General features: G+C 41.9%; 1 pseudogene; it reads left to right on the plus strand.

Moving 5' to 3' along the window:
• The first annotated feature begins 926 nt into the window (after positions 1-926).
• On the plus strand, positions 927-2,058 carry LOC105487045 (proliferating cell nuclear antigen-like; annotated as a pseudogene).
• Positions 2,059-16,801: the final 14,743 nt, after the last annotated feature.

A 16,801-nucleotide genomic window follows, 5' to 3' on the forward strand; every position in this document is an offset into this window, starting at 1 on the left:
GTTTTTTTTTGTATTTTTTAGTAGAGACTGGGTTTTACCGTGTTAGCCAGGATGGTCTCGATCTCCTGACCTCGTGATCCGCCCGTCTCGGCCTCCCAAAGTGCTGGGATTACAGGCTTGAGACTGATTCACTTTTTTAACATTATTTTTAAAAAACCATTATGACCACTAATCGAAAACCTATATGACTTGCCATAAATAGAAGAGACATTAAAATGCATGACTATTACATTTAAAACCCAATATTCCTCCAAGTGACTCCTAAGATCATCTCTCAGACCACTGGGGACACTTGGGGACACCTGGGGAGGAAGCACTAATGGCTTTTCTGACACTTTAGGTACCTGCAGGCCTTCCAGGAAGAAGCTTGGGGGCAGACAGCCTTTATGCCTCTCTGGCCCTCCTCTCCTGCCTACAATAGTGCCACTCAGCAATATGCAATGTAAAGGCTTCAAGGAACTTGGTTACCACCAGCCTGGGGCTTCAATGGCTCACTCTCAATCCCTGGGCATGATGCATCCACTCAGGGGCTGGTGACAGCCTAGCCAGAGGCTTCTTTTGCTCTCTGGTTTCTGGAGCGACAACCCATTGGAGGTATGTCCAATCCCTGCCAGAGTAATGGACAAGTCTCCACTGTCTCCAGTGATGCCAGCAGAAACTGCAGGGGCAGGAGGTGGAGTGGGTGTGGATCCCAGCATGGCTCCTGGGTTTCTGCCAGGAAGGTATTCTGAGGATAGCAATCTGTGAATTCCACCACTCATGCTCCTGAACCCACACCAGCTCTTCATTAGAAAACCAAGACTTGATTAAACAGTTGCAGGCATAGTGGACTTGTCATCATCTTTTGAGGTCTCAGCCTCTTCTCACTGCATTTACCCATTTGCTCTGAGCTTCATAAAGCCAAAACTGGCTAGACCTTCTTCCTTTGCACCTGCCTGTAGCCATGTCATTGTGACTCCACCATGTTCAAGGTACGCCTGGTCCAGGGCTCCATCCTGAAGAATGTGTTGGAGGCCCTCAAGGACCTCATCAGTGAGGCCTGTCGGGACATTAGCTCAAGCAGCTGAATGTGCACAGCATAGACTCGTCCTGCATCTCCTCGGGGCAACTCACCCACTGCTCCAAGGGCTTCAATACGTGCTGCTGCGACTGCAACCTGGCCATAGGCATGAACCTCACCAGTATGTTCAAAATACTACACTGTGCTGGCAATGAAGATGTCATGACATTAGGAGCTGAAGATAATGCAGACACCTTAGCCACTAGTATTTGAAGCACTAAATCAGGAGAAAGTTTCAGATTATAAAATGAAGCTAATGGATTTGGATGCTGAACAACTTGGAATTCCAGAACAAGAGTACAGCTGTGTAGTAAAGATGCATGCTGGTGAATTTGCATGCATATGCCGAGATCTCAGTCATACTGGAGATGCTGTAGTAATTTCCTGTGCAAAAGATGGAGTGAAATTTTCTGCAACTGGAGAACTTGCAAATAGAAACATTAAATTGTCACAAATAAGTAATGTTGATAAAGAGAAGGAAGCTGTTACCATAGAGATGAAAGAACTAGTTCAGTTAACTTTTGCACTGATGTACCTGAACTTCTTCACAAAAGCCATTCCATGCTCTTCTACAGTGACACTCGATATGTCTGCAGATGTACCCCTTAAAGAGTATAACATTGCTAATATGGGACTTTTCTTTTTTTTTTTTTTAAACTGAGGCTTACTCTGTCACTCAGGTTGGAGTGCTTTGGCGCGATCTCGGCTCACTGCAACCTCCGCCTCCCAAGTTCAAGCGATTCTCCTGCCTCAGCCTCCCAAGCAGCTGGGACTATAGGCATGTGCCACCACGCCCAACTAATTTTGTATTTTTAGTAGAGACAGGATTTCTCCATATTGGTCAGGCTGGTCTTGAACTCCTGACCTCAGGTGATCCATCCTCCTCGGCCTCCCAAAGTGTTCAGATTACAGGCATAAGCCACTGTGCCCGGGCAATATGGGACATTTAAAGTAAATACCACTTGCCTCCCAATATTGAAAATGAAGAAAGATCTTAGGCATTCTTAAAATTCAAGAAAATAAAACTAAGCTCTTTCAGAACTGCTTCTGAGATGCCAGTATACAATAAAGTCTTTTCTGTCACCAAATTTATGCTTCTGAGTACATACGTAAGTATAACTTTCTGTAAATAACCTATTTTTCTCTATTCTCTATAATTTCTTTTTTTAAAATCATACTTTAAGTTCTGGGATACTTGTGCAGAACATGAAGGTTTGTTACGTAGGTATACATGTGGCATGGTGGTTTGCTGCACCCATCAACCCATCATCTAGATTTTAAACCATGCAAGCATTAGGTATTTGTCCTAATGCTCTCTCTCTGCTTCCCCCAATCCCCCAACAGGCCCCAGTGTGTGATGTTCCCCTCCCTGTGTCCATGTATTCTCATTGTTCAACTCCCACTTATGAGTGAGAACATGTGGTGTTTGCTTTCCTCTTCCCGTGTTAGTTTCCTTAGGATAATGGTTTCCAGCTTCATCCATGTCCCTGCAAAGGACAAGAACTCATCCATTTTTATGTCTGCATAGTATTCCATGGTGTATATGTGCCACATTATCTTTATCCAGTCTATCATTGGTGGGCATTCGGGTTGGTTCCAAGTCTTTGCTATTGTAAACAGTGCTGCAATAAACATATGTGTGCATGTGTCTTTATAGTAGAATGATTTATAATCCTTTGGGTATATACCTAGTAATGGGATTGCTGGGTCAAATGGTATTTCTGGTTCTAGATACTTGAGGAATTGCCACATTGTCTTCCACAATGGATGAACTAATTTACACTCCCACCAACAGTGTAAAAGCTTTCCTATTTCTCCATATCCTCTCCAGCATCTGTTGTTTCCTGACTTTTTAATGATCGCCATTTTAACTGGCATGAGACGGTATCTTACTGTGGTTTTGATTTGCATTTCTCTAATGACCACAGATGATGAGCTTTTTTTCATATGTTTTTTGGCCACATAAATGTCTTCTTTTGGGAAGTGTCTGTTCATATCCTTTGCCCACTTTTTGATGGGGTTGTTGTTATTTCTTGTAAATTTGTTTAAGTCCCTTGTAGATTCTGGATATTAGACCTTTGTCAGAAGGATAGATTGCAAAATTTTCTTCCATTCTGTAGGTTGCCTGTGTGCTCTGATAATAGTTTATTTTGCTGTGCAGAAGCTCTTTAGTTTAATTAGATCCCGTTTGTCAATTTCAGCTTTGGTTGCAATTGCTTAGGGTGTTTTAGTCATGAAGTCTTTGCCCATGCCTATATCCCGAATGGTATTGCCTGGGTTTTCTTCTAGGGTTTTTATGGTTTTGGGTTTTACGTTTAAGTCTTTAATTCATCTTGAGTTAACTTTTGTATGAGGGTGTAAGGAAAGGGGCCAGTTTCTGTTTTCTGCACATGACTAGCCAGTTTTCCCAGCACCATTTATTAAGTAGGGAATCCTTTCCCCATTGCTTGTTTTTGTCAGGTTTGTTGAAGACCAGTTGGTTGTAGATGTGCGGTGTTGTTTCTGAGGCCTCTGTTCTGTTCCATTGGTCTATATATTGGTTTTGGTCCCAGTACCATGCTGTTGTGGCTACTGCAGCCTTGTAGGATAGTGTGAAATCAGGCAGCATGATGCCTCCAGCTTTGTTCTTTTTGCTTAGAATTGTCTTGGCTATATGGGCTCTTTTTTGGTTCCATATGAAAGTTAAAGTAGTTTTTTCTAATTCTGTGAAGAAAGTCAATGGTAGATTGATGGGAATACCATTGAATCTATAAATTACTTTAGGCAATATGGCCATTTTAGCAATATTGATTCTTCCTATCCATGAGCATGGAATTTTTTTTCCATTTGTTTGTGTCCTCTCTTATTTCCTTGGGCAGTGGTTTGTAGTTCTCCTAAAAGAGGTCCTTCACATACCTTGTAAGTTGTATTCCTAGGTATTCTCTTTGTAGCAATTGTGAATGGGAGTTTACTCATGATTTGGCTCTCTGTTTGTCTATTATTGGTGTATAGGAATGCTTGTGATTTTTGCACATTGATTTTGTATGCTGAGACTTTACTGAAGTTGCTTATCACCTTAAGGAGTTTTGGGGCTGAGACGATGGGGTTTTCTAAATATACAATCATGTCATCTCCAAACAGACAATTTGACTTCCTCTCTTCCTATTTGAATACGCTTTATTTCTTTCTCTTGCCTGATTGCCCTGGCCAGAATTTCCAATACTATGTTGAATAGAAGTGGTGAGAGAGGGCATCCTTATCTTGTGCCAGTTTTCAAAGGGAATGCTCCCAGCTTTTGCCCATTCAGTATGATATTGGCTGTGGATTTGTCATAAATAGCTCTTACTATTTTGAGATATGTTCATCAATATCTAGTTTATTAAGTGTTTTCAGCATGAAGGAGTGTTGAATTTTATCAAAGGCCTTTTCTGCATAATCATGTGGTTTTTGTCATTGGTTCTGTTTATGTGATGGATTACGTTTATTGATTTGCATAGGTTGAACCAGCCTTGCATCCCAGGGATGAAGCCAACTTGGTCATGGTGGATAAGCTTTTTAATGTGCTGCTGGATTTAATTTGCCTATATTTTATTGAGGATTTTCACATCAATGTTCACCAGGAATAATGGCTTGAAATTGTCTTTTTCTGTTGTATCTCTGCCAGGTTTTGGTATCAGGATGATGCTGGCCTCATAAAATGGTTAGGGAAGAGTCCCTCTTTTTCTATTGTTTGGGATAGTTTCAGATGGAATGGTACCAGCTCCTCTTTGTACCTCTGGTAGAATTCAGCTGTGAATCCGTCTAGTCCTGGACTTTTTTGGTTGGTAGGCTATAAATTACTGCCTGAATTTCAGAACTTGTTATTGGTCTATTAAGGGATTCGACTTCTTCCTGATTTAGTCTTGGGAGGGTGTATGTGTCCAGGAATTTATCTGTTTCTTCTAGGTTCTCTAGTTTATTTGCACAGAGGTGATTATAGTATTCTCTGATGGTAGTTTGTATTTCTGTGGGATCAGTGGTGATATCCCCTTTATAATTTTTATTGTGTCTATTTGATTCATCTATCTTTTCTTCTTTATTAGTCTGGCTAGTGGTCTATCTATTTTGTTAATCTTTTCAAAAAAACAGCTCTTGAATTCATTGATTTTTTGAAGGGTTTTTCATGTCTTTCTATTTTCCTATCTCCTTCAGTTCTGCTCTGATCTTAGTTATTTCTTGCCTTCTGTTAGCTTTTGAATTTGTTTGCTCCTGCTTCTTTAGTTCTTTTCATTGTGATGTTAGGGTGTCAATTTTGAATCTTTCCTGTTTTCTGATATGGGCATTTAGTGCTATAAATTTCCTTTTTAACACTGCTTTAGCTGTGTCCCAGAGATTCTGGTACGTTGTCTCTTTGTTCTCACTGGTTCCAAAGAACTTATTTATTTCTGCCTTAATTTCATTATTTACTGAGTAGTCATTCAGGAGTGGGTTGTTCAGTTTCCATGTAGTTGTGTGGTTTTGTATTCTCTATAACTTGTTTAAAGAATAAAGTAAGTCTAAAGTCAAATCTGGTCTTGCTAACCTAGAACTAGTTTTGCCTTACTTAGAAATACATCTTGTGATTTTTATAATACAAAAAGGTCTTGACTCTAAATGCAATTTTAAGAATTGTTTTTGAATTTAAATAAAGTTACCTGAATTTCAAATGTCACAAGGCAGTGCTTTCATTTGTACCAGGACTGTTGCAAGTATCTACTGAATTATCAGCTAAAGCTACCATTTCATGTAAATGCTTTTTTAGTCTAGAGCACCCTGGTGAAGGTCAAAAATATTTCAAACACAGTAGGGTACCAGTTATCTGGAGGGATCTGTCAAGCTTATTTCATTCTAACTGTGCTCAAGTAGCAAACAGGGGAAAGTAAAACAAATCCTATATATTTCATCATTTTGTCATGTTAGTTAGCAAAAGTTAACACTCTTCAGAAGCCTAATGTACCCAAAGTCTTGGGGACTTTGTAAGACTATAGAGGTCACATTTCTTTTCAGCCTAGGGCGTCTTTTACAAGAGCTTTGGAAGTTTCAGTAGATGTGTGATGGGGCCCGAGGAGTATGGCTGTGAAAAAAATTCTCTAATATAAATACCCTTTTTTTGTGACTTCACTCCCTTAAAGGATGAAGATGTCTTAAATTCCATGTATGTTGGACCCAACCAAGAAAGCAAAAAGGCCCTGAAGTTGTAAAGAAAGACTTTAAAACATCCCCAGTAAATGCTGCAGGGTATATTTTGTGTTTGGTAGATTAAATGACTGGTTTCTTTCTTGTATTACTTGGACTGAGTTCTAGTGACTAGACATTACAATTAACTGTATTAAGTAGCTGGTATTCATTTACCTACAGTGTGCTTGTGAGTAGGGAAGGAGGGCTGCAAAAGGGCTCAGTGAAAATTTTTGGGGTGATGAAAATATTTTATCTAGATTGTCGATCATTCCAGGAGTGTATGCTTTTTTCAGAACCCATGCAATTGTACTTTATTGTGTGTAAAATACACCTTAATAAACCTGACTTTTAAATAACCAAGGTTTTTCTTGCATTGGCAGTGGAAGGAGGAAAACTGAGGAACTGGCACAAAACAGTCTTTCCATTAAACAGTTTTCTTTAACTTGCACACATTCACTTAGGGAAGATGCTTGGGGAACCAAATTATACATGGGCAATTGAGCAGCAGGCTGGGTGCTCAGAAGGCATGGTTGAGTCATTGAGGTAAGAGAAATCAAGCTGGAATCCCCCAAAATAAAGTTTGAGTCCTGTCTCTAGCACTTGGGCAAGTGTGTGTGTGACCTCTGTGACCTCCTCTCTGGGTCTCCATGTCCTTATCTCTAAAATGGGGATAATATCCTGGGCCCACCCAGCTCACAGGGCTATTTTTGGAACTGAGTGAGAGAGTGGCTCTGAACATGCCATGGAAATAGTGAAGTTCCCTGTGGATGGGGGCATCTGAGATGATAAGGAATTAACCACCCTCATGTGGTGACACCAAACCTGGTGTCAGGGACAAGGGCAGTTGGTTTTAGGTCTGCAAACAAAGGAGTAGTCCGGAAAACAAAGGAGTAGTCCGGCCCACTTCCATGGCAGTCATAATTTGCCAAATGATGCATTATTTGATCCATAAGATAACCAGACTCACAGAAGGGCAGAATGCCAATGAAATGAAGTATTGGTTTATGCAGGAATGGAAATATTTTTAAACTTCTTATTTTGTTCTGGAATAAAATATAGGTTTGATTCCCATTGCAACTAGTTTACCAAGTAAAATTTGGCCAGGAGGCATTGGAGGGGGTGATTCAGGGAGGCAGGGAACAACTTTAGCTCAGTTGGAAATTTCAATAGATGACAGATACTCGGTTCAGTTTAGGTTCCAAGCAGGAGAGTTGTTTGCCCAGTTTGGGTTTAGAGGCTGTTACATTTGCGGTCCACTGGCCTTTTGTAATGGGGCTTGGCTGAGCAAGTGACATTCATCATAATGTGCTTTTTCAGTGTTTGCAAGTCAGAATCCATTTGATGGATGACATTCAGCTTTGGCTGTAACCACTAAGAGAATAAACTGGCACAATGGCTTACCCAGACACAGGGGGCATCTACCCACCACTTCATTCATTCATTCAACAAACATTTATTAAACTCCTATTGTGCTAGGCTTTCTCCCAAACAATCGAAAAATGAAGATACTTAAGATTTAGTCTCTGATCTCAAGGAGTCCACAGTTGAGTAAGAGATAAGCCTGTAGAGAGATACATTACCATATAGGGATGTTAACAGTTATAGTCAATGCCCACACCAGGAGCAGGACAAGCATAAAAAGTCTAAGCATCAGTTCATGCCTCACAGGGGAGGTGGCCCCTGGTCTGGACCTCAAAAGAAGAGTAGAAGTTCACCAACTAAATGACACTGCATTCTGATTCTAATTTGTTTACTAGTGAATGAGTGTATTTATTTCTGCATGTGCATACACACACACACACACACACACACACACACACACACACAGGCCATTAACTTTGTCTTCTTCATTGCTAACCAGTGAGAAAAGACTCAGCAAGAAAAGGACCATTGATACCTGATATAGTTTAGATATTTGTTCCCACACAAACCTCATGTTGAATTGTAATCCCCAATGTTGGAGGTGGGGCCTGGTGGGAGACGTTTGGGTTGGGGGGCGGATCCCTTATGGCTTGGTGATGTCTTTGTGATAATGAGTTCTTATGAGATATAGTCATTTAAAAGTGTGTGGCACCTAACCTCCCCCGCACCGCCCCCACCTATTCTCTCTCTTGCTCCTGCTTTCACCATGTGATGTGCCTGCCTCCACTTTACCTTCTGCCATGAGTAAAAGCTCCCTGACCTACCCAGAAGCCTAGCAATGTCGGCACTATGTTTGTACAGCCTTCAGAATAGTAAGCCAATTAAACCTCTTTTTATAAACTACCCAGTCTCAGGTATTTCTTTGTAGCAACACAAGAATGGCCTAATATAATACCACATGTAATCCTTCTTCCCCTGACAAGCCAACGCCCTGAGATGGGCTGAGGTGACAGCTACAAGCAGGGTAGGCCATTCTCATAGAGCTGCCACTTGCAATGACAGCAAATAAGCAAAGAAAGTTCATTGTGGATTCTACTGTCTTAGGATGGGTAGCCCCATGACAGCCAAATAGCCTTGATTTTGAGGAAAAAGCAAGAAGTCGAAACCTAATACCAGTTCCTATCAAGACAAAAAGGTAATTATGGCATTTAGTCTGCAGGTGTCAAAGAGCAAAGTAATGTTTGACCTTGCCAAAGGGCAGGGATTATGTCATGAGGATGTGTTAGCCACTGTGCGCTCTACTACTCAGTATCAGAGGAGCTAGGGAGGACGGAACTTAATTCTCCCAGCAAGCAGGGAAGGCTAGCAGAGGCAGCATATTCAGTAGCCAATTGCCCAAAGTGGCTGCAAACAAAAAGATTAGACTTGCCTAACTGTTCAAGCTGCAGAACAACTCCCGAGCAAGACTTATTGACTGCAGCTTCAGAAACGAAGGCAGAGAGAAGGAGCAAGGAGGAGGGAAGAGGAACACATGTGTTGATCCTGCTCACACTGGCAGGCAAAAGAGGCTCCAGCCAGAAAACAAGTCAATGCAGAAACACTGGCTGAAAGTCACCCATTCTGGGGAAACTAAGAGAGGTGACGTTCAAAAAAGGTAAAGCTGGCTCACGCCTGTAATCCCAGCACTTTGGGAGGCTGAGGTGGGCGGATCACCAGGTCAGGAAATCGAGACTATCCTGGCTAACGTGGTGAAACCCCGTCTCTACTAAAAATACAAAAAAATTAGCCGGGTGTGGTGGCATATGCCTGTAATCTCAGCTACTCGGGATGCTGAGGCAGGAGAATCACTTGAACCCGGGAGGCAGAGGTTGCAGTGAGCCGAGATCGCGCCACTGCACTCCAGCCTGGGTGACACAGCGAGACTCTCTCTCAAAAAAAAAAAAAAAAGTAAAGCATCAAGTGACAGCATCAAGATGAATTTGTAGATTTAACCAACCATGAAGATGCACCTCCTAAGTAAGCTAAATCCCCTAACCCACCACTCTTCCTCTTAAATGGTCACAGACTAGTAGCTGGCAGGCGCTAGACAGGCCTCCAAACCAAATCCTTCATTTTATACTAGAGGCATCAGGGGTGGTAAGAATATCAATGGACTGTGATCCAAAGTCCTTCCTCTCACTAGCTACAGGATCTCAGATAAGACACCTCAGCCTGTAAGCTGCAATTTCCTCATCAGTGTAATGGGAACATTAAGATGGATGTCATTTGAATGTTGTGAAGACTAAATAAGACAGGTGAGAATGCATCCTAAGGGTTAGGTATATTTTTAACCTGTGAATATACCGCGGTTCCAAGAGGTAAAGTGATTTAAGTCCAAGAAATCAGCAAATGGGATGCAGAGCTAGAATTCCTGACACCTCAGGTGGTGTTCTTTCTGCTAAGCCACACCTGCCAACATGGAAAGAGTTTCATTTCAAGGGTGCAAATCTTGTCTCCTAGGCAAGCTTGTGTGGGACAAGGATTATGTATTCTCCATGCCCCACTATGGTTTTTGGTACTTAATAAGAACAGCCAACATGCATGGAGGCTTTACAGTGTGCTGGGCTTTGTTCTAGGTGATTTTCATGTGCTAACTCATTTTATCCACATGTCAAATCTATGAGGTAAGATAGTATTATTATCATCAACTCCATTATTACAGATGAGGAAACTGAGCACTGGTTAAGAAAGTACCCAAGATCATACCGCCCGTAAGTTGGTTCTATTTATTTTCATATCAAGGCAGTCTGACCCAAAAACTCTGCTCTAACTACTATGAGGAGAAGAGCTGATATTGGAGCTGGCTGCGTTATCCCAGGGAAAAGGTAACCTGCTTGGATGTAGAAGACTGGCACAGGGCTTGTATACACCAGGGACTCAATCAATTGTTGTTTCCCTTGACTTAATGGAAGTCCTGCAATAAAATAACTTGCCATATGCAGCCCTGGTGCTGGCTTCTTGCCATCAGGATGACCTGGAAGTACTTCAATCCTTTCTGCCTCTCACATGGGACTCAATGAAATTTGTCTTATATGCACTGAGCCTGAACTTCAGCCAGCAATGAGAAACATTCAACATTGCTGACAGTCAAAAAACACACATTAGAATTACATACTTTTAGGCTGCATGCAGTGGCTCGCACCTGTAATTCCAGAGCTTTGGGAGGCTGAGGCAGGTGGATTGCTTGAGCCCATGAGTTCAAAACCAGCCTGGGAAACATGGCGAAACCCCGTCTCCACAAAAAAAAATACAACAATTAGCCAGGTGTGGTGGCACATACCTGTGGTCCCAACTACTCAGAAGGCTGACGTAGGAGGACTGCTTGAGCCCAGGAGGTCGAGACTGCAGTGAGCCATGATTGCACCACTGCACTCCAGCCTGAGTGACAGAGAAAGACCCTATCTCAAAAAACAAACAAACAAAAGCCTACATACTCTTTTCACCTATCAAATTAGAAAAAAATTAATGATAATATTTAACGCTTTAATGCTGGCAGATGTGGGGTAAAACTGGTATTCCCAGACCGTGCTATAACAGTATAAATTGTACTTCTCAGGAAAACAGTTTACCCTCATATAGTTGACTCTTGTTATTCACAGTGGTTATATTCTATAATGTCACCAGTAATACTGAATTAATGAATTCTGAACCATTGCTTCTAGGGGAGACATGGGGTTAGGCTCCTGTGATCCTCTGGTCACATCTTCATCAACCAATCAATGCATAACCTTGTTTTATGTGTGTTTCTGTTTAAAGACACGTTATTTAATATACTATATTCTGTTGATTAACACTGAATTCACAGCCAACAGTGCTACAACTCAGGCCTGAACGGTGCTCAAACATACATATTTTCTCTATAAGGCACATCACAGCCTTCTTGCACTTAGAAACACAAGACAGCACATCAACACTATGATGGGGGTCATTTTCAACATCAAAATCATCCACATAAAGCACAAAAATGCAAAACCATAGTACTAACTAAACCGTGAAAAGGACACTCGTTTATAACCGAATCAGGAAGGCAAGTGTCACCTTGCTGGACCTCAGCTGCGAATGTGCATGACAGGTGCCTCCCTTGCTCCCACAATGTACATGTCCAAGAATGACCATGAAAGCACAGCCAGCATTGATTTGGGAGTTACAAATAACTGTCAGCATGCAGATCAATTCACAGACTCAGAATCTGTGAAAAATGAGGACCAACTGTATATATTAAGAACCTAACAAGCTTGTGCACATTGAAAGGCACGGGTGACAGAAATCTGGATTTGATTTCACAAGCAGCTTTTGAACTGATCTTATTTCAGCTGGAAAAGATCCATCTGAGTCTAGAGTGTGGGCTCGACTGGTAAGAACCACTGTTCAGTTCGGGCTGAGCATTGCAACAAGGAGAGTTAAAGGCCCCAACCTTGGATTTGGGGATGGGAAACATCACATGTATGCTTCCCATACATGTGATGGGAAGACTCAAGGCCCTGGCGTCCAGGGAGAAAGCTTCCACCAAGAACCAAGCCCTTCTCAAGTGTCTGCTACATCCACGGTTCTAGGGATAGCCAGGAGGACAAAGCCCCTTCTGCCGCTCTGACTTATTTCTGCCCCTCTTCACCTCTCTAATTTGTTTGTGGTACTGTGGTACACTGGCCTCCTTGCTGTTCCCCGAACACACCAGGCAGGCTATGGTCCCACCTCAGGGCTTTTGCACTTGCTGTCTGCCCACCTAGAACACCCTCTAGACATTTGATGGGCTCCCTCCCTACCTCTTTCCTCTCTGCTCAGTGAGGCTTGCTCTCCCCTCTCTGCCTTCCCTGTTTTGTCTCCATAGGAATTATCACCATCTGATAGATCATTTGTTTCGCTTGTTCATTTATTATTTCTCCCCCATGCAAACTGGGAAGAGGGAGGTTTTATCGTTCTTATAGTATCCCCATTCCTAGAAGAAGGCCTAAGCACATAATAGGCACTCAGTAAACTGTACTATTTGTTAAATGAATGAATGAATGTAAGATACTAGTAATAATAATAGTGGGAATTAACATTTTTGCACCAGTCACTGTGTCGGGTGCTTTACACAGGTTACCTCATTGAAATTCCAAAGCCTTAACATGTGAGCACTGTTATGCTTATTTTGCAGAAGGAACCAAGGCACAGGGAGATTATGCAACTTAATTAAGGTCAACCAGCCAGTAAAAGATTGAACTGTAATAAATCTCAGCTTTTTCTGACTCGAAAGTCACTATACCAGTTTTTAAACTTTCTGTGGTTAAGGACCAGTTGGATTTTTTTCTTCTTCTTCTTCCCAGTCTATCATAGATTGATAACAGAAAAATGAAATGGGGGAAAAGTTACAAAATACAATATGCGTTTGGATGTCATGGTACTATCCAAGTTTTTAAACACCTTCAATGCTTGTACTTATCTCCCCACAGACAGATAAACAGTTTGGCCCACAACGCAGTTCTTTGAGTATACTGAGCTCTGCAGTACACCCAAGGAATCAAATACTGTCGTCCTGAGTTTCTGGGTCATCTGGAGACTGAGGTTGAGGCTCCAGGAGAAAAGTCCATGATCTCTTTTACTTGTAGGAAACTTGAAAATGTCTCAAGTCAAGTTTCCTTCATTTGACCCTTTACAGTTGTTAGAAGTGGGTCCTCTCACCCTCAATTTTCAGGTAAGAAAACCTGTTTTTCCTCTGCCCAGAATGCCCCTCCTCTGGGCTCTTCAGGGGGTCACCTCCTTAGAGCGACCCTCCCCAACCAACCATGCAAATAGCATTGCTGACCCTCTCTTATCACACAGCCTTGTTTCCATCACAGCATTTTTTACCATCAGAAATTATCTTTTTCCTTGTTTACATATTTACATTCTCTCATCCCTTTTTATATTAATACAAACTCCAGGAGGGTGGAAACCTCAGTTCATCAGTCCCTCTACCCAGCAAAGAGTTTGGTACCTTGAAGGATTAGTTGAATAATGCAGTAAGATAAAAGAAACACAGAATGATTAAATAGCTTACCTAAGGTCAAAAGCAGGTTAAGGGCCTGAGATGGAAATCACATGCACTCAGTTGTTCAACAGATAATGTTTCAGTGTCTCTTTCTCCAGCATGGTCATGGAGCCGGGCACTGGGGTCTTGGTGGTGGATGAGAGAGGGTAGGCTCCTGTCTTGATCAGGGCCCACAGGACTCAATCCCAAGCACAGTGGTTCTCCTCCCTGCCTTTCTAGCCCTCTCTGTGTTCTTTCATCTGTACATACTATTCTGTTTTCAAACACTTTCTCACAAAAAATCGTGTTATTGTGTAAGCAGGATATTGTATTACACCCGCTTTTAGCATTGCCAGATAAAATGCAGTTACATTTAAATTGCAAATAAACAATGAGTAATTCTTTAGTATGAATATGTTCCATGCAATGCTCAGGAAATACTTATACTGAGAAATTGTTCATTGTTTTTCTGAAACTCAAGTTTAACTGGCTCTCTTGATTTTTTTCTTTCATTTTTTCCCCAAAATATGGCAAGCCTACACATTTTACAGATTAGAAAACTGGGGCTCAGGGAGGACAGAGAACTCCAGTAACTTGGCCCTAAAGGCAGACACCCAGCCAGAGATCCAGAGCTAGCCCTATCCACCACAGAACAACGAAGTCAATGTTTCTTGAGTCAGAACACCTGACCCCACACAGCTTTCACTTCTTTCTTAAAGAGCCAGTGCTTCTGAGCCCAGGCCAATTCCAGCATGGCTGTCCAAATCCATATCCCCTGAGGATTATCTTGTCATTGAAATGACTCCATGGCCTCCAGCAAAGAAGCAGTTGCCATGTCTATATTTAATTACTTTTAGTAAATTTTTCTTCTGATGATAAAAATACCTACTTGTAATATATTTACACAATGAAACACTACACATCAATGAAAAAGGAACAGATGCTGCTACATACAACAGAACAGCTTGGTAAGTTTTTATATATTTATACACATCGGCCTAAAGAAATAGCACTGAGTAAAAGTCTCAACACGAAAAAGAAAACATCCGGTATGAGTCCATATATATGAAGTTCAAAAACAGTCAAAACCAATTTGTGGCAGAAGTCAGAACAGTGGTTTCTCAGGGGTGAGGGTCATTGGGAAGGAACATGAGGGAACTTTCTGGGGTTTTGGTAATGTTCTGTATCTTAAGCGGGGTGATGGCTATATGTATATATAAATATATCTTAAAACTTACGTGTTCACTTAAGACTTCTGTACTTTTCCAGTTGTAGATTGTACTTTAATGAAAAATTTAAAATAAACAAACAATACATGCTGATTGTAAAAAAAATGCCTAAAGTAGACAAATATTAAAAAAAAATAAGGCCTGGAGTGGTGGCTCACGCCTGTAATCCCAGCACTTTGGGAGGCCGAGGTGGGCAGATCACGAGGTCAGGAGATCGAGACCATCCTGGCCAACATGGTGAAACCCTGTCTCTACTAAAACTGCAAAAAATCAGCCAGGCAAGATGGCGGGCGCCTGTAGTCCCAGCTACTCAGGAGGCTGAGGCAGGAGAATGGCGTGAACCCGGGAGGCGGAGCTTGCAGTGAGCCGAGATTGTGCCACTGCACTTCAGCCTGGGTGACAGAGCGAGACTCCGTCTCAAAAAAAAAAAAAAAAAAAAAATTAAAAATCGTCTGTATTGTCGCCACTGGTAGATATCACAACTAACATTTTAGCGTGTCTCCTTCCAGATCTTTTTCCAATAACATTAACTTTTCATGAGTATTTCCTAAGAGAGGAATTCGGGACCTAATGCCAATCAGCGGAGGTGCTAACTTATTTAGGAGTCTAAATTTCCTGGACATGACTTTCACTTACCCAAGAAGCCCTGACACAACTAGATTTAATTTGACCATTTTTAGAAAAGCATGGAACAATTAACAGCAAATAAATGGAATTTAAATCAAATTGAATACAGCTTTTCGATGATATGTCTTAGAATTTAATTTTAAGCACAGTAATGAATAGAAAATGAAAGCTTGGCTTTGGAGGAACTCATGAGCCTTCTGGGACCCCGAGTGCCACCTACTGGTCACGGCCTGCCATGACACATCCCATTATCTGTGTCACCCTCCTTAATTAAAAGCCCCAACTATGATGCCTCCTTTTCTCATAAGTTTACACATCTCCTCCAAGAGCTTTCCAGACATCTTTGTTTCCCCAGTGCATCGTATACGTCCTATAACATAGAATTATCTTAATAAATATTTGCTCAATGAATAAAAGGATGGATGGGTGGATGGATGGATGGATGAGTAGATGGGTGGGTGGGTGGGTGGATGGATGGATAGATAGATAGATAGATAGATAGATAGATAGATAGATAGATAGATAGATAGATAGAGGCCGGGCGCGGTGGCTCAAGCCTGTAATCCCAGCACTTTGGGAGGCCGAGACGGGCGGATCACGAGGTCAGAAGATCGAGACCATCCTGGCTAACACGGTGAAACCCCGTCTCTACTAAAATACAAAAAAAAAAAAAAAAAAAAAAAATTAGCCGGGCGAGGTGGCGGGCGCCTGTAGTCCCAGCTACTCGGGAGGCTGAGGCAGGAGAATGGCGTGAACCCGGGAGGCGGGGCTTGCAGTGAGCTGAGATCCGGCCACTGCACTCCAGCCTGGGCCACAGAGCCAGACTCTGTCTCAAAAAAAAAAAAAAAAGATAGATAGATAGACAGACAGACAGACAGACATTCTTGTACCTCATTGTGAAATAAGAGAATAATCCCTATCCTACTCACCTCAAAGACATTTTTCGAAGCATAGATAGCCTCTGGTAAAGACCATAGGGATGTGAGTGAATATTATGACAGCCAATACTAGGAGATTGTAGGAGTCAAGTGGTGACCAGGGTAAGCAGTGAGGCTAGAGACAGGTAGAGCATTAAAAACATGAAACCTAAATAAATGTGAAAATATCTTGAGCCAGGGACTTAATAGGAACTTGAAAAATGTTACTTCTTTTCCCTTTCTTCTGTCTCCTTTTACAGCCTCATCTCACAAATCCTTTCTATAGTATATGAGGAGTTAAGAATGAGGATCTGACCGAGTGCAGTGGCTCACACCTGAAATCCCAGCACTTGGGAGGCTGAGGCATGAAGATTGCTTGAGCCCAGGAGTTTGAGACCAGCCT

This window comes from Macaca nemestrina, chromosome 12 (genome assembly GCF_043159975.1).
Source record: "Macaca nemestrina isolate mMacNem1 chromosome 12, mMacNem.hap1, whole genome shotgun sequence".
In the NCBI taxonomy this organism is placed as follows: domain Eukaryota; kingdom Metazoa; phylum Chordata; class Mammalia; order Primates; family Cercopithecidae; genus Macaca; species Macaca nemestrina.